Below are 26,975 nucleotides of genomic sequence, written 5' to 3'. Positions count from 1 at the left end.
CAGCTATGCATTTGAATCACTAAGAGTCCTGATCCACAACCACAAGAAGGCTAAAATGAGACAACTATAAAACTGTGAAACTTTGCATATCTCTTTGTCACATACTACTTGCATGGCCCTTCCTCTGACTGCAGATTTAGCTTAGCTGATCTTGCTGTATCCCCTCATTCATGAATGATAAACTTTCTTCTGTGTGCCACTGCTGCTCATAAGGACCTGAGCCCTCCCTGTGAAGAGAAGCTGACAAGTGGGCATGGGAAGGCTTCACAGTGATCCCAAGCCATGACTGTGACTCATAAGTCAGAGCCTTGCCTCTAGTGAGCACATCAAAATACAAAGAAGCAGATGGATTTTAGAGCAGTTCAGGTAGAGAGAAATGAGAAAACATTTTGATACCATTTTCTCCCTGCTCCTGACAGCTCTCTGGCCCTGTTAGATCTGCTGTCTGAGCTTCCCCATGAGCAGGCTATAGTGTCTTTCAGTCAAATTAACTTGCTGAACAATCTGTGTTCCTTAATACATTTCACCACACTGTGCATTTTTAATCCAGATCAGGCACGGATGCATTATCCCAACTCTGCAAAGTTAACTGGAGAGTGTGATATACATGCTGGCTTTATTCTTTTAGGCTGGTTTGCACTGGCTTCAAGACAGCAGACCATTTCTAACCCAGTATGAAGACAGAACAGCACATACAGACAGTACCAAGGTAAGAACAGGTCTGCCTGGACAAAATTACCTACTTAGCATGCTTTGTCTGAACCAAGCTGAAGTTGCAGAGTGTTTGTTCTGGTGTAATGCTCTGTGCTATGCAGCCACACAGTCTTGAACTTGATGATAGTTTTCAGGTGCTTTTAAAAACTGCTGTATACTTACACACTTGATTTACCATCTCATGGTGCTACAGCACTCAAAAGTACTGAAAGCAGGTATTTGCTAGCACTATCCTTTTTCACTGAAGCAGTGTAAAAGAATTTCTGCTTTGCAATCAGCATAACTGGATTTGCCTATTAAAAATCAGCCTGCAAAGTAAAGGGGTCCAATACTCCTGGATCTTTCTATTTTTTTTCCAGACAAATGTAACTGAGCCTAAGCAAATGCTAAAGAGGCATGAAATATGCTATTCCTTTGCATTTGTGTTAATAAAGTTTCAGATATGCTATGGATGTTTTCTTCTAGTAGTTGTAAGACACAAAGTGTAGGATTTGTTTTCAAATGTAACAATTTACATAAAGGATGACAGAATGAGAAACAAGGGACTGTAATCATGTTCCATTTCTACTTTTTTTGGGAAAATTTTATTTGAAACAGTCCTATTTTCCTCCAAACTCTTAATTTTTGAGGGGTGACAGTCAAGTTATATCCCAGACATAAGAATATTACTACTTTCCACACCTTCTCTGTACTGCTTTTACATGAAAGGAGGGAAATGCAATATCTCAGGATGACAAAATCCCAATGAACTACATGTGAGAACTTTTTATTTAGAATAATTAATTATAAGCATATTGCAGCCTTTGCCTCTTAACTTTACCATTGCAATAAAAGCATTTGTTATCATGTGTTTTCATATTCATTCACCTTCTACTGTATTTCTCAGCTATACCACCATTTGTTCAATGTAAGAGGTCTCCAGGGTGAATATGGAATAACACATAGGCAAATAAATATCTTGTTCAGTAAAATTTAGGCACCTGAATAAAGGCAAACAATCCAGATTTTATGGAATAAGCCCCCTGGTCTGTAGAAAAAGCTTTTAATGTGCCTTGGGAAGGATTACTCTCTTTTACAAAAAGTAGAGTTGCATTGTCCGGACTAACCATTTAGGACCCTGTTCTTCTGTCCTTGGGGCACCTAGACCTGGACTTACATTTCTACTGCTGAACACAGATGAAATTTTATTTGTATAAGTTAGCACTCAGCCCTGTACCACACGTGGCCCCCATAAACCTGAGGTGTCACGTGTTTGAATTTATTGTATCTGAAATAAAATATGTGGTCTTGCATCCCAGGAAAATGATGTATTTATAGCAAGAAACTGCTGTGCATTCACTCCCTGTCATGTGGGAGGATATGTAGGCTATGTGGGAGTACTGAGGAGAACAAGCAGGTGAGACGTCCATTGGGTTGGGGTTGCAGCAGAGGAGGATGTCTGGCATGCATACTGGTCTTTCATTCTACAGGACTGGTGGCCCCTGCATTGTACTTGGGCACTATCTGGAAGACCTGTAGCTCATCCCTATGTCATACTACTCTCCCAGTTTGACAGTAACACAACATTTGGGGCTAGTGGTCAAGACTGTGTCAAAACCAGCAGTACTGGTCAAGCCCTGCTTAGTTTTCCAGAGTAGAGTTTATCTCTAGAGATTATGCCTAATCATAAATAGAGAAAGAACTTTATATCTCAACAAGTGAGATAGATATTAGACTAAGTAGGGCCTGGTGCCAGATTTAAGAAAAGCACTTAAGTGCTTCCTTAACGTTTACATCAAAGCTCATGTGTTTGAGAGACCTGGAGACTCACTTTCCCCAAATTTCTGTCTGGGTAGCTAATGCGTAACGGCACTCAGCATGCATTCTGCATAATAGAAATCACATTTTTAGTTATCGTTTTGCATCTAAAAAATTCCTTGGTAGTATGACTTTGGTCCATGAAAGCACTTTAATATAGGATGTGAACACCAGCAAATTGTAGCCTATCTTAGAAAGCTTAGGTAGGTTGTCCTAGATTACTCTTCAACCTTATCTCTTTTGGTATTGCAAAGAATGCTTTTAGGAATGTTTTTCTTCTGATGTTTCCATTCACAGCAATTAAAGCATTTCATGCTCTTTAAAGTTGTCTTGAAACTGTCTGTCTCTCGTGGATGTGTGAATGGAAGAAGAGAGAGTCCCAGAAAACTGAAGCTAGCCCTACCAATTAAATTAATTGAATTTTTCAGATATATAGGCTGCAGACAATTTGAATAGCTTTTTATCCAATCTTCCCACCTTATCCTTAATCCTCTATCACAGTGCAGCAAGGGACAGCAGTGGGAGTAGAAATCTACAGCCACTCAATCCATTTGTACCCAGAGAGAGATGGAGTGATTCTGCTGTTTCATCCAGAGGGGCTTTGTAAAGTCTTCTTTCCCCTAACAAGCCTTTCCATTTGACAACTTCTCACCTATACACTAATGCTTTTGGGAGCTAGGTGTGAAACCAAGAGGAGAAATACACCTGTTTGCATAGTGATTTTTTCTAATGTTAATAGTGGGAAGTATTATGTAACATGACTTTTGCAAACAACTGGAAGTTTAGCTTGGCATATGGCAAGCAGCCCCTGCACAATATTGTTCCCTGCATGTGGAAATTCCCAGTATGACTGATTCAAAAGTTTAACATAGCTGACACCTTGCTGGAAAAAAAGTAGCTCAGACAAACTGAAATGAAGTATTTCAAAAACTAGGTGCTCAGACATGAGTCTAACCATGCTGAGAAATTTAAGTTGCTCATTCAAAAAGGGGAGAATAAAAGAGAAAAAATCTTTCCTTTTCATGTTCCTAGCATCTTCATTTCAGGAGAATGCTGCGGTGGTGGGTTTAACTCCTTTATAAATCAAAGGGTACATGTAGCTGGTTCTGGAAGTGGGTTAAGATGTGATAATTAAGTGATTTTAAATATTAATCATCCTATTTAAAAGTAATATTGGCAAAGAAAGGCATCTCTAATAAGAGATCAAATTACACTATAAACATTATTCCATAAAAAATGGGGCTTTTTCAAGTGTTTCTTTGAAGCCAAATGAGAACCGATCCAGTGTCTGAGTACATTCCCAAGGTGCCATGAGGAAGCCGAATTCTTTTCATAATTGTTTGGCAAACTTCTTCCAAAACACACTGCATACAGACTTAAAATGCATTTTTCCTGTTGTGTGTCTGTGTTTTTGGGTGAATACCATGTGGACTTTGGTCTGAGCTTTGCTCACCTGAAAAGCTCTGGGAGAGGACTCCATGTTTCAGTTACCTGTTTCCTGTTGAGCAGACAAAATATGTTCATCTTAAGGAAGCAAAAATGACAAAGTTATTTTAAGGTAAACAAGCCATTTTGTTTCCTCAGGGTGTGGAGTAATTTTGTTTTTGTTATTCACGTCTGGATAAAAAAGGACAGATTAGGTATCACTACTGTTAGCTTCAGCTTTTCTCAGGGAAATAAAGACAGGATTTGAATAGGAAGTATTTATATTATTTGCAGTCTAAGCTGACCCTGAAGGCAGTGATCAACTTAAAGATTTGTCCTATAGTAGCATACTGATGTGGATATTGAAATGAGGCAGATGTGCCTGATTGACACAAGGTCAGGCAGAGCTGTGTCCTGAGATGAAATTCTCAAAACTGATAAAACTGATAGAAAGCTATTATAAAATTGCTCTCTTTTACAGTTTAATTTACCAGTGGTTAAGGAAAAAAATGGGAGCACTTATGTAGATTGTATTGCATGGATGTGACTCTGTACAGTGTTCTCTCTCATGCAGAGCAGTGACTGCAAACTTTCCCATAGGAAACTGACATCAGTAATACATTGTTTGGTTAGTGTAGGAAATAGTGAATTCTGTTATTGAGGTTTTTTCAGGTCTTTTTTTTTCTGAAAATGTTGCTTAAGGCCCAATTCTGCTGTTCTTCAGCCAAAAGACATTTAACCAAATGAATGTTGAATTTAGTTCTCTGTCCTTATTCAATTGTTTTTTGAGTTAAATATTCATTGACTTCAACAACAGATTTTCTCTAAGAGCTGAATTAAACTAAGTAGAAACATCGGGACCCAACTAAGATACTGACTTCTCCCACATCCTTAGAGCTGAGTATACTGGAATTCATTAACTCTCATGAAATGCAATGCTAAAAGTTGATGTGTTATTGAGTAATGATAAATGCAGAGTTACATACATGCATTATGTTACTTGTTTGCGTTTCTACAATGCATAATAGGAGGCTGTTTCCCTGCATGGCTTTTGGACATCACTTATGATTCAAAACTGTGATGGTTAAAAACTATTGGCAGGGAATTTGTAAAACTGTCAGTGCTCTGAGTGTCTTGGTCTGGGCAGGCAGTGAAAGAACACGAAACTGACTGATCAATATGATTCTCAGAGTTGTGCTTTTTGTCTTGATGCAACTTGTAATTCAATGACTAAGTATGAGGAAGGAAATCAGGAAAAGGTTAGAGAGGGTTGTGTTTTACATTCAGTAGGGAGTGAGTGAAATGGAAGAGAAATTCCAGTGCTAAGATTATAGACCCATTTCTATACTGAGATGGACTTAGCATAAGACTAGCTGTGGTAAAAAACATGAGAAGCAAAATCTGAATGTCAGACTGCTTCAAAGTTTAAAGTAAGGCAATTTCAAGAATATTTTCCTCTGCTCCACATGCACATGTTCCCAGCTGATCAAATGGCCGCTGACAACAATGAAGTCTGCTGTAGTACCTAACAAGCCACTTGTAGAAGTGTTGGGGCAGCATTAAAAGCATGGAAAGCAAGTTTTTACATCAAGAAAAGTCTCCTCACATATAGAAATGCTTCACTGGCTTGCAGAATTATTTCCCCACATTATGCCTCTGTTACATCTTAATTCTGATTGAGAGTAATGTGAAATCTGAGTTTCCTAAGGAGAAGAGTGTTAGAAGACATAGGGCCTCTTTGCCAAATTTTCTGCTGGTCTACATGCCATCTATTTGTTGATGCCTGAGTAGACACTATTTGCACCAACAGAAAAGCATTGTTTCTTCACAATGAAAAAGTCATTTGAATTGCTCTCCACTCCAGTTGAAAAACTCTCAGAGATTTGGTCTCTTTCTGAAAACAGATTGTTAAGGCTACATAATTTATATGAATATTTGACTTTTTTCCAAGAATGAATTCTAATAATTAAATAAGATTTCTGTTCTTTGTACTTTTTTTCATATGTTTGCGTACCTTTTCTGCTTGTTTTGCTTGAGACTGTTAGCTCATAGAGACCAGAAAAATAAGATTGTATATTGACCTAAGCAGATTCACTCCTAAACAAACTGTTCCTCAAAGATTTCCAGAAGGCACCAGCTTACTACTTTAAGAAGTAACAGCCTACAAAAATGTTATTTTTCACAGTTAAGCAGACTTTGGTCTAAAGCTGTACAAACAAGCCTCTGAATCCTTGTCGCTTCCAGGGACTGTTTTTGGGTGTGTGCTGATCTATAAATCAAAAGGATTTGAAACAATGTAGGAGAAAATGTTTAAAGAAAACAAATACAAAAGGAAACATTTTTCTCTTCTCCCTCCTGCAGATCAGGGTACCTTCCAAAGAAGTCAAACGCATTACAGGGATCCAAAATTTGAGCATGAAAGAGGAAACTGAAGAGTGCCTGGTCCAAATCCCACTGAATTAGTGCCAAACTCATCCTTGACCACAGTGAGTTTTTGTTGAGATCCCATGCTCTGATTTTGGCAGTCAGGTTGGATACCACATCACAGTCCACTTCCTTTTGAAACAGGTAAGACCCAAACTGGAGCAAAAGAAAGTTAAAACTAAAAGAAGGCACCAGATCAATGTGGATCCTGCCAGGCTCTCTTATAAAGAGTATGTGACTCTTTGTGAAACCGTAAGTAATATTGGCATTGTATAAAGACCCCAAATGGCTTAAAGGCTTTGGAGTAGCATTGATGTGAAAGGCCCTGAAACAATGGGACACTTATTAATGCTCTGCCAGTACTGCAAGATCCACAGGTGTTCTAAACCAGGCAGCTTATATTGGGTCTTTGCTGCTGATGTCAGTGGCAAAACCCCTGGAGACCTCAATGGTGAGAGAACCCAGGCAGTGGTGATGAAGGGAATTCATTTGCTCTGATGGGAGCAGAACTGACTCTGAACAGTCTCATTTCCTGATGTTGACTGTCGAAATCCACCCTCATGTTCCTGATGGCTGATATCAGAATGTAGTAGTAAAAGTACTGCTCACCCAAGCAACCTAAACACTAGAGTGCAGCTGGAGGTGAAATCTGTGTATATGAGAATACCTGTAACAAATAAAAGGGGTTTTTTTTTATGCCAGGAGCTACTTAGATAGAGAAATAAATAAGTGGCAAATTTGTTCTCACTGTTCTTTTTAAATAGAATGAAGGTGATCATTTTAGGGGAAAAAAAAAGAAAACTAATAAAAAAAACCCAATAGTAATTTAAACAGCTCTAATTTTATTTGGTTTAAACAATAAAAATATAAGAAGAGATAAAAGATTAGGCTGGATCAGGTGGTGTTAATTGCTGATTCTAGATGGGTTTTTTTGGTTTTTTTCCCCTCCATGCGTGTACTGATACTTATAGTATTATCTAAAAGGAATATAAGAAGCATCTTAGTCCATTAGCAGCAGTTAATCATTGAATAGCCTGTCCATGAGGAAACTTGCTTCTATGAAAAATTGGTGCAAGCTTATTCTTTGCATTCAAGTCAATGACAGTGTTGTTCACAGAGAAGCTGTCCCAATGCAGCCATCCAGTATCCCTGAGCTCTGTGACAGAGCAGATTTTGTCCCTAAGGTTTTCCTTTGTAACTTTTTGATTAGCCTGCAAGAGCATAAACAGTACATAGCTTTGATGAGTGTTAAAAATTTCAGCCAGTATCAGGGCTTCAACAAATGTGTGTTTGTGTGCATTACTGCCAGGTGGTTCTTGGGTCTGCAATTTGTTCTCTAGTCCTCATCACTGCCAGCCTGCACTGCACAAATCTTACTCACTCTCGAGCTCCCACTTAGGGTCAGTCAGCTGTATCTCTTCTGAAACAAACCCCAGGTGCATCTCTGGGGGAATCTCACTCCAGGGATGGCTACAAATATGCTCTGTGGCTAACACTACACAGTCCTGCCTTTGTAGTCTTCTAGGAGACTTTGCACTCGGTCATCTCCAGCACATGCAGGGCATGCAGGGCTTAACAGTATAAAACAGTAATGCTGATATGCTCCATCACAGCCCTCATACTGTTTCAGACCCTTTGAAGTGTATAAAATACACAGAAAAAAATAACTGTCTAATGGCCTGAGGACCCAGGAGAGACCCAGGACCAAGTGCTGTGGAATGTGAATGTAGCCAATGGCCTTCACCTTTGGGTGAAAGAGCCTTTAGCAGGGTAAATATTTACCTACTCCAAGTGTATGTCAGGCGTGGCTAAAAGGAATTTGTGTATGAAAGACGATAATTGACATGATCAAGCCTTCAGTATATTTTTCAGGGCTACTGATTATAGCAACTGATTCAAGCAGTCAGAAGAGTAACAGGCTGTGAGGTTCAGCAGACCTCAATCTCCTGGAAATTCCATATGGTAATGTCCCATTTACTAAGAACAAGGTGCCAGGTCACTGCTAGTTTAGACTGGGGCATTAAGTATGACACACTATCACCATTTCAAAAACTGCATCTCTCTGACAGTTTCTATTTTCATCTCCAAACTACAAGTGTGACACTGCGAATACTGAAAACATAGGAAATACATTTAATTTGGTTTCCCTGTAAGAGAAAAAGAGGCCTTTTGGAATTATGTTTGGAGTGAGAGAGGCCGTATGTTTTGTCCATCAGATCTCCTCAGAGGTTTCTTCCCCTGTAATATATTTATCCTGCTGGGTGGGTTATTTTTGGAGTCATATTTTGGTATGATATAATTTTTAAGGCAGGACAGGGAAAGACAGAAATGTCCTGGTTCATTGGAACATTTCCATAGCAAGATGTCTGTAGTCCTGTCAAAATAAGACACTCTCATAAGTCCCATTCTGCAAGCAAGAACATGTTCTTATCATATCCTGAACAGTGAAGTTGATCAACTCATTGGCTAGTGTTTGTAAATCTTACGTCACTGCACTGCAATTCTAATAAATGTTCCCTCATCTTTCTCTCACATCTTATTGCTAAGATCCTGAGGTGCAGGAGAGTGTGTATTTTTTTCATTGGACTGCAGACATGCCCCTATGGAAATGCCTCTGCATAATGATTGGACTAGATGATCCTGAAGATCTTTTCCAACTGAAACAATTCTTTGATTCCAACACCTGCAGAGAAACTGTATATGAGATGTTTTGTCAAGTCATTGATAAACCAAAGGACTCTGATTTCCAGAAGTACTTCTGTGAGACATCTCTAGTCACTGAAAATGTGATTCCACAAAGCAAGGAAATCATCTCAGTCCTTTAATGTGATGGTGGATTTTCATAGGAAACTTTTAAGACCCCCTGAGGGTCTCTTCCACCACATTAATGATGCCATTTAGCTGCACCTGCAACCCATTAAGATTGCTCTTTCTAATCCGGATGGCAGGCCACCAAGGTTAAATCTGATCAAGGTTCCTCACCCCTGCAGAGCTCAATACATTTTAGAAACTGAACAGAACTCACTTTTTCATGGTATATAATGAAAAGGAAGGACAAAGCTAAAAAACTAGCTGTGGGGGATGTCCATCAGCCAGGCATATTCTTAAAAAAATTAAATGCTGATAAATTATTTTTCTGGATTTTAGTATGTCATTTCATGATACACTTTCCCTGTTGTTATATTTACCTTATGAAAAGCTGAAGCAATCAAGAAGTTTTAGGCTGAAATATATAAGTCTTTTTCAGAGCAGAAAAGGAAACCCAGTGACTTCCTCAGCTGTTTAAACTAAATCTTGTATCTTCAAAAGTTATTTACGTGCTTCATATCTGCAAGCCAGAAAGCATAACCCACAAAGCCAGACTTGTCCCCATGACCCACTGACTTTTTGACATCTTGAGGTCATGCATCCAAAGCATGCACAAGCAGGAAACGCAAGGCTTCTTCCAACCACATCCTGGTGCGTCTGTAGTGTAAATTAGAGCTGTGAGAGCTCTGTGAAAATTCATCTGGCAAGCATGCAATGTTTCTTTTCCTTTTTCTTATAAATTTTGCTAAAGGGTTTGAGCTTCGTCTGAGTCTAATTAAAATTAATGAGAATTAAATGTAAGGGGAAAAGACAGAGATCACCCATAAATAATTGGTGGTAGGGATGGAGAACCTGTATATTGAGAAGTCAATTAGCAGGAACCTCCTGTACCTCAGGACTGATGCAAGTGATAAGATGCAAGAGAAAGATGAAGGAACATTTATTAGAATTACAATGCGGTGATGTAAGAAGGATACATAGTAACAAATCAGCTGATCATCTTAATCATTCAGGATAAGATACACACACACTTCTGCTTGTGGAATGGAACTTATGAGAGTGTCGGGTGTTTTTTTGACAGAACTACAGACTTTTCAATTTCCAGTCCAAAAAGAGACCATGTTCTCTTCTTTTACTTTAGTGATTTACTTATCTAGCAACTGCATTAGTTCTCTGCCAGTCCTGCATATCCCTGTCATGTCAGCCAAAGCTGGAAGGAATTACTCAGACGTCACTGATCCCTGCTGAGAGTCTACTATTGAAGTGTCTCAGATCGCTCTTAAAAATAATCATTTTTTATGAGGCCTATGTGAAGAAGCAAACAAGAAAAATGAGACTTAGAGGAAAAAGCAGAAAATGCAAAGAGATTCTGTCAGCATTTGCCTTCAGCATAGTCAGCTCAGCTTTAAAGAAAGGAAATTATCTTATCCTATACGATTCTTATCCCTGGTCCAGCTTAAAAATTAATAATATTAAGTTTCAAGGTGCTCATGTAAAGATGAGGCTACTGAACATGATGTCACATGGCTGAATGTTGAATAAATAACATGGAAGGACAGGGGCAGTATAATATTTTAAAACAGGGAGATTGCTAGATCCATTCCCACTTAAATGAAACAAAATCAGATAGGACCATATTTCCTGCTCTGGCATCAATGATATGTGGTAACATAAATATTTGATAGATATGTAAAAAGTTCTTCTCAAAGTGTACAGTATATCCAGCTGCCTCCCTCCACCAAACCACAAACACTGAGAAATAAATGGTTGCTCTTTTCTGAATTCCAACACCTGCAGAGAGTTGTTGGTACAGTTGAGATATCAATGAAATGGATTGAAAAAAGAATTATCTTACTTGTACCAAACAGGAAAGGAATTAATACACGGAGGCTGGAAGTTCAAAAATTCCTGCAAGAAACAGCTTGGGAAGAAGGACTTTTGCAACAGCATTTTTAGATTTGTTTACAAAGCAAGAGCAGGTGCAAGTCCAGCTTGACAAAAACAACAAAAATTCTGCATGTTTGCAAGTTCTAAGTACTGCAGTACTGAAGCACCCAACTGCTCAGACCTTGAAGAATTCTGCTGGATAGAACATCACATTTATGATCTATCGATATGGAATGAAGGTTGTCAGCAATACACAAGACTCATACTTACATTCAATGGAGCATGAAATCTCCAACTGACAAGAGCAAGATGCCAAACTGGACAGAAAGAAGTCAGGTTCAGAGAACACAAGTTCAGTAATAATGGATAAGGCTGATGCATGGGGTCAGAAGAATAAAGACGATCTCAGCCTTGGTACATCCCATCACAGCCAGCCTATACTTTCGACCACACAGTAGCATAGCCAAAAGTTGCTGGAATCTACTTACCTTTTTCTGACTATTTAGAATGAAGGACTTCTACACATAACACAATGTTGCAAGCTCACATTCTGAGTTCATTGTCTGATTTGATGCAATAAAGAAAAGTTCCATCAGCTGCACATCAGCAGTGCCATAACTAGCCCAAGATGTTGCTTTATGGCTTAGTTTTGTTTCATTTTTCAAAAGATTAGTGAGAGTGGTCTGACTGATGTCATTCAATACATGCTGCAAATACTGAAATTTTAATATTAAAATTCTATAATGCAGCTCTGCCCAGATGTTATTAGAAATAGACTGTTGTTTTCTTTATTTGTGTATTTTTATTTGGCAGCTCTTATAAGCATTCCTGTAAGTAAAAAGTAAAAATTCCATACCTTTAAATCATAGATGTCTGGGATTGCTGCACTCAGTGTTGTGCAGAGGGTTTACACAGTACATGAACGGGTGCCTGTAAATGTGAGCTGAGCAAGAAGCCCTCCATGCACCTCCCAGGAGCAAGGCAGCAAGTGTGTCAGTGACAGTACAGAAAAAACCTTTCCATGCCTGTATCTGGAGCTCTCACAAATCTAACATAACAGTACCAGCAGATTACAGCACTCAAGAAACGTGAAGGCAATAAAGAGGTCATGCAAATGGAAAGATATTTAAAGACTTCTGAATAAGATTTTTGTTTCTCCTTAACAGATGAATTCAAGCAACTTTATAGCAAGGCAGAAAGGCTTTGCCTGCGAGAAAGTTTTGCTTGTGACAGATAAAATGAGGAAGGATTTGTTAGGTGATTTGTTTGATCTGTAGAGGTTATAAAGGGTATATCAAACTAATAATTCAAATTTCTAGTGATCACTGGTTTTATTTCTGTGTTTGTGTTAGAAAATAAGTCAGGAAGCTACTTCTCTAATAGCACATTTGAACTGGTATCAGTCACTGCTTGACTGGCCTGTGTATTTCACAAAAGGTGGCTCTGTGAGGTGCATATTTTTCCTACTCACTGTAAGCAGCTGAATATGAGACTTTTTAAAATGACATTGAAGAGACATAAACATCAAGCATGGTACTGAGGAATGCCAGGAACAAGAATTGAAGACTGACTGCCTATAAAACCTAAACAAATGTTTCCACCAGTAAAATGGGTAAAACAGTTTCAGAAACATGATGCAATTAACAGTTGCTTATGAATGTGCAATGGTTTACTACAGTTCTTCTCAAATCAGTGCCTTGAATTTTCTTGCAATTTTGGGAGTCAGGTCACATATCTTCTTGGCAGATAGTGTGTGGGTATCTTAGCAATGATTGCATTTCCTGGAGCATACCATACACTCACTGCAACATAGCACAAGTGTGAAAGAGGGTTATTATCAGGCTTAACTCAGTAACTCCTGTGGGTGGAACCATTATAAAAATGAATCATTTAACACTCTGCAGCATTACTGCACATCCAGCTTCTCTGTCCAGTCAGTTTCACTACTACAATCCACTATTATCGCTGCTTTGGGCAGAAACTCTACTTCCAGTTGTTGAACATCTATGATTATGTGTACATTTTTGTCTTCTATAGTATGTTGCAAAATGCCTAGCCCTTCAGCTGTTACAACTGTTTGCAGTGCTGTCTTATCAGCCAGGTAAGAAATCTTCCCTTCCAAATGATTATTGATTTCAGGACAAAGCAAAATATATTAAAACTCCCTACAATAGCTGCTTTACTGTTTTTTGTTGGATCAGCTGATTTTCTTTAATACTTTGTTTCCATTAGGGTCGAACTTTTATAGTTGGTGTCACTGTTTTCTGTCTCAAATATGATTTTAAAAAAATAAATAAAAGGATTTATATTTCTGTGTCTTCCCACAACTCATTTAGCTTGCATTTTTCTTCCCTGGCCTTTCCCTTTTCCTTTGAAAGTAGAGTTCTTTGTACTCTTGTATTGGCAGTTTTCTCCAGGACCCTCATTCTCAGATTCAATGCCAAAAGTGTGTGTGATGTGTTTAAGGACGTATATGCATCCTTTTGTTGGCTGCACATACTGTCAGAGAAGGCAATCCTTGTAGTTATGGCCACAGGAGTAGTGCTTACCAGTTTGTACCCTTGGGCATGCCAGTCTTCCTCCAGCAGCTCAACCCAAATACTGGCATGAGAAGGCTCAGCAGAATTGTCTTACTGCTGGTAAACCTGCTCACCTTGCTGAAAAATCTGTTATTCTCCAAAGGGGATGTTGAGGTGCTTAATTTGTTTTGGTCCTCCTTTGTCATGCAAAAGATAAGGTAACAAAGAAAAAGTCTGACAAAAGGGCCAGTTGAGACCTGTGTCAACTACCTACAAAGAAAATTAGGGTGTTTTCATCTTGGAAGTATCACTGTGAAAGGGGTATCTCTATGGAAGAATAGCAGAGATATTTTTCTCTACTTCATTAAGGACATGAAAGAAAGGGATGGGAGACTCTACTTCACAGCAGGACAACTAGTACAGCTGAGGATCTGCATCGGGCCTTGAAGAGGCATCAGGATCAAGAAGAACTAATACTCTTTTATTTTATCAAGTTAAAGCAATTTTTTAAAATCCTTGCTCCTGGATCCATGTGATTACAGATGCCTCAGGAAAGGCTGGGGGAGCTGGCCATGTTTAGCCTTGAGGAGACTGAGAGAGGACATCATCAATGTCTGTCAGTATCTGAATGGAGAGTGTCAACAGGATGGAGCCAGACTTTGCTTGGTGATATCAAGCATTAGGACATGAGGCAATGGGCAGAAACTGATGCACAGGAAGTTCCACCTGAACATGAGTCAGAACTTCTTTACTGTACAGGTGACCGAGCACTGGAACACATTGACCAAAGTGGTTGTGGAATCTCCCTCACTGGAGATATCCAAGAACTACCTGGACACAATCCTGTGCCGTGTGCTGTAGGATGACCCTGCTTGACCAGGGGGGTTGGATCAGATGACCCCCTGTGGTTCCTTCCAGACTGACCCATCCTGAGCTCTGTGATTCTCTTGCCAGTGAAATTTCTCTGTTAGTGAGTCACAAGAGCAAGTTTATCTCTCCCACTTCATACCCCCTCAGACACACTTCTGGTCACACAGATCTTAAGGATTAATGTCCTCCTTCACAATGGGGGAAAGGTGTCTGCAGCCACAGCACACCACACCTCTTCAAGATTTGCACTTGAACGGGAAAAGATAATGGTCCAGCAGGATCCTACCTGAGAGGTGTGAGGAACAGTGAAGTGTCCTAGGGGGAGAAGATTCCTGGACTGTGTACCTGCACTCAGCTCTGTGCCAGAGTCACAGTGGGGCTATTCCTGAGTTCAGAATTTCAACCTACATTAGAAACAAAGCATTTCAATTTTACTTTCAGTAAATCCTACCCTTAAATGAGTATGAATGTGACCCTTTTATGGAGAAAAAAGCTTTGACAACAACAGTATGTTGAGCTGAGGTTTCAAAGTGATCCAGCTGAACTATTTTTCTAAAAGTAAAAAAGCAAAAACAAAACCAAAGAAAAGCCAAAATTTTGAAAGCAGAAAAGATTCTGCCTTCAGAAATTAAAATGTCTCATAAATATATTTACAGACATTGATAAAGAATGCTCAATAGATGGAAGAGTCTTCTTCAACCTAAAGCTTTTTTTTTTTTTTTTTTTTTAAACTTGATTAATATTTTCTCTAAGTGAATATTCTTTGGGGCTAAAAAAAAAAGTTACAAAATTCAGACCCAAAATCAAAAATAAGTTATTTATACTTTTTCATGGTTCCTTTCTTAAGTCTGACTGGCATGATATTTTGCGCTCATAACATTACCAGGTGGGACAATATTGCAGTAGTATATATTATCTCTCAGATCATTCCTTCATTTTCTAGTATCCCCTCTTCCCCCATGACCCTTTTGCTCTTTCTTGGCCACCTCCCAAAATAATTCTCTTCTGTTTTCTTTTTTGCTGACAGTTTCCATTTAAAAGACCTTGGTTTCTGCCCCTTTGTATTCATTACAGAATATAAATCAGAAGATCTCTGATTAGCCTACTTCCTTGTTTTTTTCAGCCAGGATGATGTCAGTATAGCTTAGGGAATGAAGTTTACTAGTTACATTGTGGTCTCTCTGCTAGCCAAGTCAAGAGAAGCTCAGAGTTCAGAACAGTGGAAGCTTGATGTAAACAACTATAATTTATATTGCTTGGAATCATGGTGAGAAAGAAAATTTGCATGCTAGATGTGAATGTGTTTTGTAATCAGGCATGGGTCTAGCCCAAAAGAAGAAGTAAAACTTAGTTAAAATGTCACAGGTCCCCTTTTGTTCTGCAGGAACCAACCTCTGGTGTACATAGTGACTCATTTGTTGAAAGGTGTGTTTGGCAATACTCTCAGAACTATTACTTAAAACATTGACGTGGAAAAGGTTCCGTCTCTTTCCTAATAAAAAAACTTATTTAAGATTCACAAGACTCACAAATCCTCACGAGGGTTCAGTGTTGCCACAAAGACTGGCTCTTTAGTGGAGTGCTTGGTGGCATTCAGGCTCCTACAAAAGATAGCTTGAGAGTATTCTTAATGCTTTTTCTTATCCATCTTGTACAGTTTGTTTTATGCAGCAGATATATTTAACATTAGCCAAAAGAGTGATAGTATTTAAGAGCAAGGCTAACCTTTATCATCTGACAACTCCGATTTGCTGTTTAGAGTCAAAATCGCATTCCATTAGGAAAAGTCACATCAAGTCATATCCCCACTGCTCTGTTTATTTATTGAGAAAGCATGTTCTCACCTTATTTCTCAAACCATTCTGATCTGTTTATTTTAAAATTAAGTACTCTCGCAATGAAGAAACATAGATTGCATTTCCCCAAATACGAAATAAAATTTCTTTCCTCTCAGAGCAGCGCCAACTATTGGCACTACAAATCAGATTTAAATCAGCGAATCTTAGCCTTGCTTGTATCATTTCAGGCTCTCACCCAAGGTCCTGAGAAAGATAGTTTCTTTTCATGAGTATTTTCCCCAAATCTTGGTGCCAGCACCTCACACTCAGGGAGGGGTGGTTTTTGCAGGGCTGGGGGCCAGATGGTCATGGTGCCTGAGAAGTGCCTCTGTCTAACCCACCAGATGGGGACCTCTGTGCAGCAGTGGGGTCTCCTCTTTATACTGTCCAGCCACAATGGACTGGTGGAACATCTGTGAACGGCTTTCTCTCTCCAAAAATGTTACTGTGGGCCCCACACCCATTTCCTGGTGAAAAACTAGCAAACTGCACAGACAGGCAAATAAACCAAAACAAACGTGTGACAGTGAGTTACAGTAAACCTTCTGACACAAAGCAATTTACTTAACTCACCTTGAAATGATGAGGTGTTGCAGTGAGCTTTCACACCTGCATTCAGAAAGGATCTCAAGCCCCCTTGTCAGGGCTGTGCTCTGTGCAGAGGTTTTATACTAAATGTGTTGGGGTCTGAAGGTGGCTTGCTCATAGCTGAAGGTCTTCAAAGCTGCATTTCATCTCTAAATGGCTGAGATTCTGTGAACATTATGGTAAAGAGCCAACAATAAAATAATATTCAGTAGCCTTTCTCTCTGCTGGTAGGTATTAGAACTCTTGTTATTTGGAATCACAATGAAAAGCGATATTATACTATTTTTTCCCCTGTTTGAATAAGGACAAATTGAAAACTGACATTTTTTTTTCCCCTTGAAAACAATCATTCCACTTTGAGACCTAAATCTGAAGATTTGTGAAAATGGCTTATTCTTCTGGGCCATGACAACACTATAAATGGAGTTTAATGTAGCTGATGTCTGACTGAGGTTCTTGAAAGTCTGGAAAAAACTTTGGGGCTACAGGAATCTCTGCATGATTCACCTCAGAGAGCCATCAAGTATTTTCTTTTAGTTTAAGAGTACAAGAAATTAGAAGACTACTTTTACCAGAACTAATTACGTAATCTGCACTGACTAGCTTCTCATTTTTGAGTCTCAAGTGGGCAGAATATGGCTTGTAGAATGCCACAGTTTTTGTCTTGCTTTTATTTTGTAAAAGCACATTTAGAGTAATTGATCACTTTAATAAAGTTAAATTCTTTTTTCATTGGCCATGGACAAAATTAATGTTGAGGACCCTATTATATGATTAATAAATAGCAAAAGATTAAATTTAGAGAGACATGCATGGTTATTCATGGACATGCATTGTTTGAAAATAGTCATTGTTTTTTGTTCTCTAGCCTTACACACATTTCCAAAACGCCACAAGTCTTTAATTCTTAGCACACAGAAGATAGGACATAGGACATGAACTAAATCCCAACTTACAGTGAGGATTTTGTAATCATTTCCTATCAGGCAACCAAGAATGTTAGCACCGAAGCAGTCAGGCCAAAAGAAAGAGAAACCACCTCTTACTCAAGCTCTGAATTTTAAAGCACATCTGTATAAGTATTCAAGGCCAGATTGCATGAGGCTTTGAGCAAGCTGGTCTAGTGCCCATGGCAGGGGGTTGGAACTAAATGGTCTTTAAGGTCCTTTCCAACTCAAACCATTCTATGGTGTTATAATAATCACTCAAAAAAAAAAAAAAAAAAAAAGTCATAAAATCCGTGGAAAATCTCTTAGATCATTGGGTCCAATCATTAGTTTAGCAGCTGACACATTCTGTGTGGTTATTCCTGCCTACAATTCATTTAAGGGCAGGAAAATGGCACTTTTTTTTGTACGAGCTTTCATACAAACTCCTCAAATGATGAATGCAACTGAGAATTTGGGGTGTGAAGGGCTGAGGGGTTTCCCAGTTGGAGGATACCAGCTTCTCTAGGCTACTGTTTTGAAATGGCCTTACCTTGGTATGGAAATGGAAATCGCTCACATACAGCTCAAAACCAATCACCTGCGGGAATACGTACATGACTCTGGCAGGGTCATGCTCCTTGCAGGTAAGGAACTGACCAGTCCCTGAAGGGCAAGGACAAGGTGTGCAGGCAGGCCAGAGGAAGGCAAACGTGCTCTGCCTCTGCCTCTGGCAGAAACCTACCCTGAAACCTTTGCTTTCCTCTGCCACCAGGCTGACATCTCCCCTGGGCACATGGACTTGCATGGCGGGAACTGTGTGGTTCTGGACATATAAACAGATACAAGGGCTCTTAAACCCCACCGTTTATAGGTTAGTCTGTTGAAAACATGCTTGTTGGAGGTTAAAGGCTTAAATTACCTATGTTGCCAAAAAAGCTATCATGAGTCTGCCAAATTAAACATAAACATTCACCTTGCTGTAAATACTGTGATCAACTGTGCTAAATCCTGCAAATAGCTTTTCTGTAAACAAATATTTTGTTAGCAAGGTTAGAGGTCGTCACTGCTGATACACGGGGATAGATCATTAGTTCTGATAAACTCAGAACTTAGCCAGAAGTTTCATTCTATCTTATTAAATTTTAAAATTAGAACTTGTGCAAACTGAAGCAACTCTTCTTTAGTAATATCTGGGTTTTCTCAGTCACTAAGATTTCTCCAAATTTTGATGTACCAAGACAAATCACTTAACTTAAGGGATGAGAAGACAATTAATCAAAGGAGAACATGATGACCCATCAATAAATTAAAAACACATTATGAAAATGCATGATCACAAACTGGAGTGCAACTTTTCTTTCTTTTTCCATCTATATTTCCTTTCATAAAGGAAGTAGAAAAATGGTGTCTGAAAAATGTAATTACAATATTTATTATATATCATCATACCAGCTGCAAAGTCTTACCAACACTGTGGTTTTCTGCCCCAGAGAGCTCAAATATACAGTGAAACACACACAGTAGAAATTACTATCTAGCACAGCATTGGTCAAAACACTAAATTAAGCTTTGATTTTCAGTTAAATGTTGGAAATTTTTTTAAAATGTTAAACAGGAGGGTTAATTTCTATGGTAACTGTGCAGTTTAGAGAAATTATGAAGCCACTGGTTCTTAAATGAAAGGCTCAAATTTCTGCATTAGGTTTCTCAGACTGGCACTCCCTTAAGGATACAACTTTCTGAGTTATCTAACCATCTACTCATCAAATCCACCTCTCTCCAATGTGTAGAGAAGGATGCTGTGGGTGACCATGTCAAAGGCTTTATAGGAGTCCAGATACATAACATCTATAACTCTTATCCGCTGATGGAGTCCCTCCAGCATAGAAAGCCACTAGATTGACCAGGCAGGCCTTGCCTTGGTGAAGCCGTGATGGCTGTCCCAAATCCCTGTCCTTCACATGCCTTAATACAGTTTTTGGGAGAATCTGTTCCATGATCTTTCCAAGCAGAGAGGAGAGGCTGACAAGCTGGTAGTTCCCACGACTTTCCTTTCTGTCCTTTTCAGCAATGGGTGCAATGTTTCCCCTTTTCCAGTCACCTGGGGTTTCCCCTGACTGCCATGACTTTTCAAATATCATGGAGAGTGACTTGGTAACTACATCAGCCAATTCTTTCAGGACTGTGGGATGCATCTCATCAGGCCTCATAGACTTACGCACTGGACAATTTGAATATTGCAGTTGATTCTAACTGATTTAGGATTTCCCCAAAAATACCATTGTGTCAGTAGGTCTTTTTGCTAATTGGTGCCAAAAACAGTCTGGAGCCTAAACCGTGCACACCTCAGTCCATCCTCTCAAATGAAATTCTGAAGTAAAACCTTTCTGCCACTTTCTTTCTGGTGGTCCTGGTTTCATTTTTGTTAGGTCCTTGTGCTGTTGCTGTTTGCTACGCTCCATGTTTCCACCTTTGCTGAATCTCTTCCATGTGCAGTATCTGCTGAGGAAAGGATAAGCATTCCAATCTAGTCCAAAGAGCTGGAGCAAATAAAAAAATAGTTAGCATTGTCACTAGCTTCTTGATGATCTTTTGACATGCTTGGAATAGTTTACTTAGGCCATGTAGATAAGCAAATAACCTACCAGGTAGTGCATGGAGTTTGAGTGTGTAACAAACAGAAACAACTGATTGTACTTCTGATTAAAGGCAATGAGACAATATCATTGTGAAACAAGAGTGAGATTCAAAAAGTGTGAAAAAAAGACCGTGTGTGCATTCCAGCAGAATTTCATATTTTGGATGTGAAAATATTAAATTTGTTTTGTATACTTACTAGATGTTGTCTATGGCTTGTTGTCATTGCTAAACCAAACAGCATAGCAATACGACATCTTTTCCATGCTGGGAGAGGAAGTAGATTAATTTATAAGAAATAAATTGCATGAAACTATAAGAGAAATTTTAAGGATTTCCAGCATGTAACACACTGGAGAGAGCTTGTTTTGTGTAGCTTCTAGGGTACATATGAGTGTACATAATGTGTTTTCTTAAGGATGCACATAATGCATTTTATTTGGTTTTCTCATAAATTGAAAAACAGGTCTCTAGTGCTATATATTGTAATCTTTCAGTTTGGAGTTTATTTGGTTGGGTTTTTTTTTTTTTTTTTTTAATAATCTTTCAACAGAAATATCTCTGCTCTTATAAAATATTCTAGCCTGTGCCTTCACAGTGCTAATTGTTAATTATGTCTTTATGGGTTGTGTGCAGTTTTCTTCGTAAAGCTTTCTTGTATGGTCCCAGTGAGCCACTTTACATACATTACAAGAGACATGTTAGGGGTGGATATGATATGATTCCAGTTTGCATTTGAAAACCTGTATGTGTGGTAAAATTTGTGTTGGGCTTTGAATGGAAGAGTCTGCTCTTATGAATCTGAGAAACATGGCAGGAGTTAAAAGGAGACTGACAGACATGTAGACTAAGCAATGACCTGAACTACAGTTTAATGACTTTTTTTCATTTAATGTAAGCTGCATAGCCCAAGAGCTATCTGTAATCTGAGCTCAGTGAAAGTTTCTTTCACCTTTTTTTCTTTTTTTTTTTTTATTTTGGGTAAAGAGGCAGATTTAGTGAAATCAAAACATTTAAAGAATGCGTTTTGCCAAATCTTTCCTTAACAAATGTAAACATTCCAAAAATTCCCTGTGACTTACTTTGACACATTTTTAAAATTATATGTTGCCAGTTGAGAACTGGAATGATTTCACATTTCAGAAAAACATTTAATTTTATTTATTGTCATTATAGAAAAAATATAGCCTCAAACTCAGACCGAGATGCTCTGATTTTCTGGACTTCAAGGGATTTCACAAGAACTTTTCTTATTTGTTTAATGAAAAAAAAAAGATCCAAACAACAACACTTAAGCTTTTTTATGTGGGAACATCTAGTAAGCCAAAGGAATAATGTTTTCATCCTTCTTGACAACCAATTAACAGTTTCACTTCCCTTTCCTCCACGGGTAGGCATGAAATGTAGGTGTCAGACCAGAAGAGCTCCATCAGAGCTCTCTGCAACATGACCATGGGATAATTGACCTTGAAAGCAAGAGCCTTTGACTAAATGATGACATAGCTGTGGAAATCTCAAGCTGCTGAGACAGTTGCAGGCAAGGATGAGCAGATGTAGCAGCAGCTCCTTTTTTTTTCTGGGAAGCCCTTTACTAATGTGAAAATTGGTGACTGAAGATTGAAATGCTGTATTTTTTAAATTTTTTCTTCCTGTTGTGTTCAGTAACTGCTGCCTCTCCCCTCCACCACCTCCCCTGCCCCCCTCCCCAACCAAAAAAAAAGAGGGTTAAAGTTATGCTAGGATTCTGTGCCATGGATAAAATCCAGGCCCCTCCTCTGCAACTTCAAAGGGGCTATTTGCAGTGGAATGAGTGTCATTTGGTGGTGGAAGCAGGAAGCTATTTGAGCAAGAGGCACGGCATAAATGAGACAAGACGGGGGGAGCAGGACCTGAGGACTTGGAGCAGAAGTATTTCCACCTATGAGAGCATGCAGGTTGTTTCAGCTGCTGGGATACAGGAGGCAACTGCAGGGCACTTGCTGCCATCCTGGGAGGAGAGTTCGCTTCTCTTGGCTCTGTGCCCTCTTGCCCTGAAACCCGCACAAGTGCTGAGCCTGGGCACAAGGGCTGATGTTCCAGTTCAATAGCACACAGAGGACCAGCACACTGAAACTAGGAGTATCCCGAAGTTCCCTTTCTCTTGGGAAAATCTGACTTCACCTCCTGCCCTAGCTCATACAATTCTGAAATAAACCACAGAGCCTCACTTGTGCCCTATATAGTTTAATGAGCTGGAAAGAAAAATGCCTTTCCTTCCCCCTGTGAAGTGGAACTTTACTTTCAAAAAGACAAAGGGACCTAATCCTACCACATTCGTTGCTGTGTACAAAAAACCTCACTATATAACTTTTCTTCATCCTCACTCTTGTGTTCATGTGCAGTTTTTTTGGGTGTAACTTATCAAAGTCTTGTTTGCCTTATATTCCTGCAGGCCTCGTTTGGATACAATACATACTTGCCTTACTTCAGTTCCTGTAGACAGTGATGTATTTGATCTGCTGGCCTGAGATACGCATTTCTTTCAGAAACCCCAATGTAAACACTGGAAGTAGTTTATAGCTGTGAATCAGCATCCAATCACCATGATGATTTAAGGCTATGAAGAAGTGACATAAAAAAAACCCCTTGCTCTCCACTCAAGAGTCTTAAGGTGGTTCTCTGTTCCATTCTTGAAGCTACGTTCAGAAATACTGTAAAAAAATAACTTCTGGATTTCTTCTTTTATTTTTCTTCTCTTTTGCTTTCCTTTTTTTTTTCAGTTTCAAGCACAGGGAAGTATTTTTTCTTCTGTGTTTTTTGTCTGCCTAGCATATTTGGAGCTGAAAAAGTGTCTTGCTGACAGGATTTAATATGAGGAAGTTTTGCAATATGCTTTACAGCTGGTGTAAAACTTCTTGGTGAATGTCAGAAGGTAACTGCTGTGATAAACTAGTTAGGTATTTTTGGGCATATTATGTGAACAAGATGCTTTCCCCTCAAACAAACCCTTTATTTGGTACAGGGTTCTCTCAAGACATCCACCCTAATTGTTAAAATCTACCATTTAACTAGCAAAGTTGGTTTACACGCACTTTAAAGAAGTGGCAAAGATAATCCTTGAGAATAACATTCTGTTTCCAGTGGTCACCTGCAAATAAAAGGTAATTAATTGTTTCTTTTTATTTTTCAAATGAATTTGTCCTAAAAGTCTGAAATAGTTAAGAGTGACACTGGGCAATTAGAGAAAAGGGTGTTGTGTTTTGCTTTGTTTTCAAAGGATTTGAAGAGCGCAACCTGCTTTTGAACATCTTGTTAGCACATTTCACTGTAGTTGGCAGTTTGTCAAAGATTAAAAAATATGTTTGTTTTAGCTGGCAAAGCTGCTTAGTGTATTGGCCTGAGCAGAGTTCTGAGCATCTGGATACCTGGAGTTTATTCCCAGCTGTGTCACTGCTTTGTTGAGTGACTCTGAGCAAGCACCTCTTTGCCTCTTTGCTGCCTGCTTCTCTCCCATGTAGTTTCTTATGTCTAGTCAGCTGGTGAACACTTGGAGCAGACACTTTCAAGAGATTTTTATCTGTACAGCACCTAGCACAGCTGACTCCTATCTCATTTGGGATCTGCAGGTGCTTCAGTCATGCAAGCAGTAGCAGCAAAATTAATAATGTCTAATAAAGTCTTGTTTCACTGTGTTTATGAGAAGAGAATGAATAAAAGATAAATGTTTCCTTTTTTCCCTCCTTTTTTTTTTTTTTTTTTTTTTTTTTTTTTTTTTTTTTTTTTTTGTGTGTGTGTGTGTGTGTGTGTGTTCTCAGAGTCTTTCAAAGACTGGAAAAGACAAATCTCTGGTTATCCAGGATGTAGTCAGGGAACACCTTTTCTGTGACTCTCACTGTGTGTCCTTGTAGTCACCAGAGTCAAAACAGAAGAAAGTGTTGTTTTTTCACCCTCTTAGACAGGAGTCGAGCAAAACCAGGGGCAGAACTGCAGAATAATTAGTAATAAACAGTAAATAGCTTGTGATTGTTTTAGTTTCTCTGTAGCTCTTGGAACTCCTATAGCTGCTCCTGGATGTACATGACTAAGCAGTTCCTTGTGCACTTCTCAGCAGCAAACTGCTACTAGTATGGAAAAGTTAGACAAACCCCCAAACTCATGAGTCACTGCTAATATTATGCACATAATCAATAAGGTCCTTGCATGTTATAGCCAGCACATTATTTTCTTTACTTGCCTATCCTCAAATGGGTTTTGATTTCTTCACATATGCTGTTTTGACAACAGTTTCGCTGCATTGACGGAAGCCAATTTGCTCCTTCACATGGGTATGAAGGAAAGTCAAACCAGGCCAGGAGCTGAGCTTGTGGATGCAATTATAAGTGATCAGCAGTGTTTTCCTAATCTGCTTTTTTTTGTTGCTCTTTTGAGTACTACAAGCATTTGAGTCTCACTGCATGGTCAGTGCTGTCAGATGAATGTGTTCAACTCCAGTGTGGTGTCCTTGTGGCAGTGCTAAGCCCAGGTTAGCACTTCCTACGACACGCTGACTTTGCTGGCCAGCAATTTTATACTTCTGCAGCTCAGAGTGAGGGTGAATGTGAAAAATGGATGGCCCTTCACAAAAATGAAAACTGTTCTATCACCTGAACTAAATCCTGAAAACTTGGAAGATTATTTCCTCAGTTCATTCTGAGCATGTGTTTTTCTGAGCTACAGACTTAATTCAGATACCGAAATAAGCAATTAGTGCTTCAAAAGTGTTATGCTGTTAATGATTCCAACAGGATTTTCTGGTTCACTATTTCAAATTAAACGATAAGGGCTTGGAAAGCTAACTCTAGGCAATTATTCCAGAAAATTTTGGACAACATCCTGTAACAATATGAATTATTCAGAATTAACAATCAACTATTCAGTGCAAATTTGGACTATGTCTAGTAAGTAAGATATGAGATCACACATGGAAAGAGTACCAAAGGATAGTATTTGTAAAAATATTCTTAAATGTTCTTAAATCTATATTAACAGAAGTAAATGTAATCTGGACAGCTAATGTTTTCTTATGTTCGCTCCACTTTATTCTGCAGTTTTAGTATTTTTTCAGCTTCGGCTTTTTACAATAAAATGTACACTGGTCCTTTGTTATACTGCATTATAAATTAAATATTAAATTACAAAGTAGATTTAGAAAAAAAAAGTTAAAATGCAGCAGTCAACCAACTGTAGTCCTCTGTGACATGTTAGCCTTGCTTTTACATGCTTGGTCACTTGCAGCCTATTTTACTAATTCAAAGAATTTACAACATGTTTCTCAGCCATTTCCAGGAATTTGAAAGAGCTTGTTTGTTTATTCTCACTTCCAACAGGCCTCTTCACAAAATTCTTCAAAATATACCAAAGACTTTTTCTCCCCTGAAACAAAACTTTAGGCACCTAAAAATAACAATCTTTTTTAATGGGCTAATTAGTGCATCAAATTATTGCTCAGGCCCTTTATCTGAGAGTTTGGGTAAAATCCAAATGGAAATGAGCTTGGCCGGTGCATTTTAACCTACATTTGTCCGCCTCACAAAGTCACCACGCGATTTAGCCCAGTTGGCAGCTCTGGTGCAGAGACAAGCAAGGCTGGCATAGCTGAGATGCTTCAAGAGGGGAGGACTGCAGCACTCTGACAGGACTGTGAACACACACTCTCTCTGCATTTCCTGCTCTGTGCATGCCTCTAGTCCCTGCTCCCACTTCCACCCTGGCAGCAGCATCTGCTGGGATTTGGTTATTTGAGACTTGCAATAAAGCTGATTTTTAGGAAAACAATAAAAGCATCCTAAACATGGACTTGCTGCAAAATGAGCAACAGCCCACTTCCAAAGCAGAAGAGGGATTCCCGCCTTGGTCCCATTATTTACAGCTTGTGGTGTGCCAAGCCAAGCAGTGCTCAAGCACCTCTCTTGCCAGTGTGGCCACTCCAGGAGGCCATTCCCAGGATGTGCACTCACAGTGTGGCAGTGGTGTGAGCACAGTGACAGATGTGTCCTGTTTGGACTCCTGGTCGTGGGCTCTACTGTGGGCACTGGAGTAAGGGTAGCGATGGTTTGACTGCTTTGGCTGCTTCCCAGGACAGCCCTGATGAGGAGATACAGTATCTCAAGGAACCATCCTGTTACAAAACCATAAAATAAATAAAACAGGATATTTTAGGTTCTGTAGCTATTGCATCACAAAAATGGCTGGAGAAAAGGTTGTGTCTAGAGCCAGCCGTGAAAGAGGGGACTTACGTGAACAAAACAGCCTTTTAAAATTCTGCCCTAAGCCACAATTGCATAAACTCTGTGAAATATCAGAGACATTGTAGAAATTCCTCCTTCAGTTACAAATCACTGTGTTTTGTTCACTTTTTTCTGACACCTGATCTCAAGTTCCCTGGGATGTTGTGTCTCTCGCTGACAGCACAGTCCTTGATAAGCTTGATAACTTGTAACACAATAAAATCAGCGAGAAAAAAATAACTGTCAATCTCTCAAGGCCAGGATAAACATCCCTAAAGAATGAGGGGGTGAGGA

At 39.1% G+C, this 26,975-nt stretch overlaps 2 long non-coding RNA genes across 6 annotated transcripts in view; one reads left to right on the top strand and one right to left on the bottom strand.

Annotated features, from left to right (window-relative positions):
* LOC125323819 overlaps positions 1 to 26,975 on the top strand; it is a 77,576-nt gene that overhangs the window by 39,697 nt on the left and 10,904 nt on the right. For 2 of the 4 annotated variants that reach the window (XR_007202657.1, XR_007202658.1), the window contains 4 exons: positions 629 to 709; positions 6,298 to 6,422; positions 6,505 to 6,612; positions 11,037 to 13,369. This is a non-coding gene — a long non-coding RNA (uncharacterized LOC125323819). Of the gene's footprint in view, positions 1 to 628; positions 710 to 6,297; positions 6,423 to 6,504; positions 6,613 to 11,036; positions 13,370 to 22,867; positions 24,133 to 26,975 lie in introns of those variants that run through there. The other 2 variants (XR_007202660.1, XR_007202659.1) reach the window with 2 other exon arrangements.
* LOC125323820 overlaps positions 20,281 to 26,975 on the bottom strand; it is a 47,227-nt gene continuing 40,532 nt past the window's right edge. The window contains exon 5 of one of the 2 annotated variants that reach the window (XR_007202664.1): positions 20,281 to 20,339. This is a non-coding gene — a long non-coding RNA (uncharacterized LOC125323820). Of the gene's footprint in view, positions 20,340 to 26,491; positions 26,573 to 26,975 lie in introns of those variants that run through there. The other variant, XR_007202663.1, reaches the window with a different exon arrangement.

This window comes from Corvus hawaiiensis, chromosome 3 (genome assembly GCF_020740725.1).
Source record: "Corvus hawaiiensis isolate bCorHaw1 chromosome 3, bCorHaw1.pri.cur, whole genome shotgun sequence".
NCBI lineage: Eukaryota > Metazoa > Chordata > Aves > Passeriformes > Corvidae > Corvus > Corvus hawaiiensis.
This window is presented reverse-complemented; position numbering and strand designations above follow the sequence as displayed.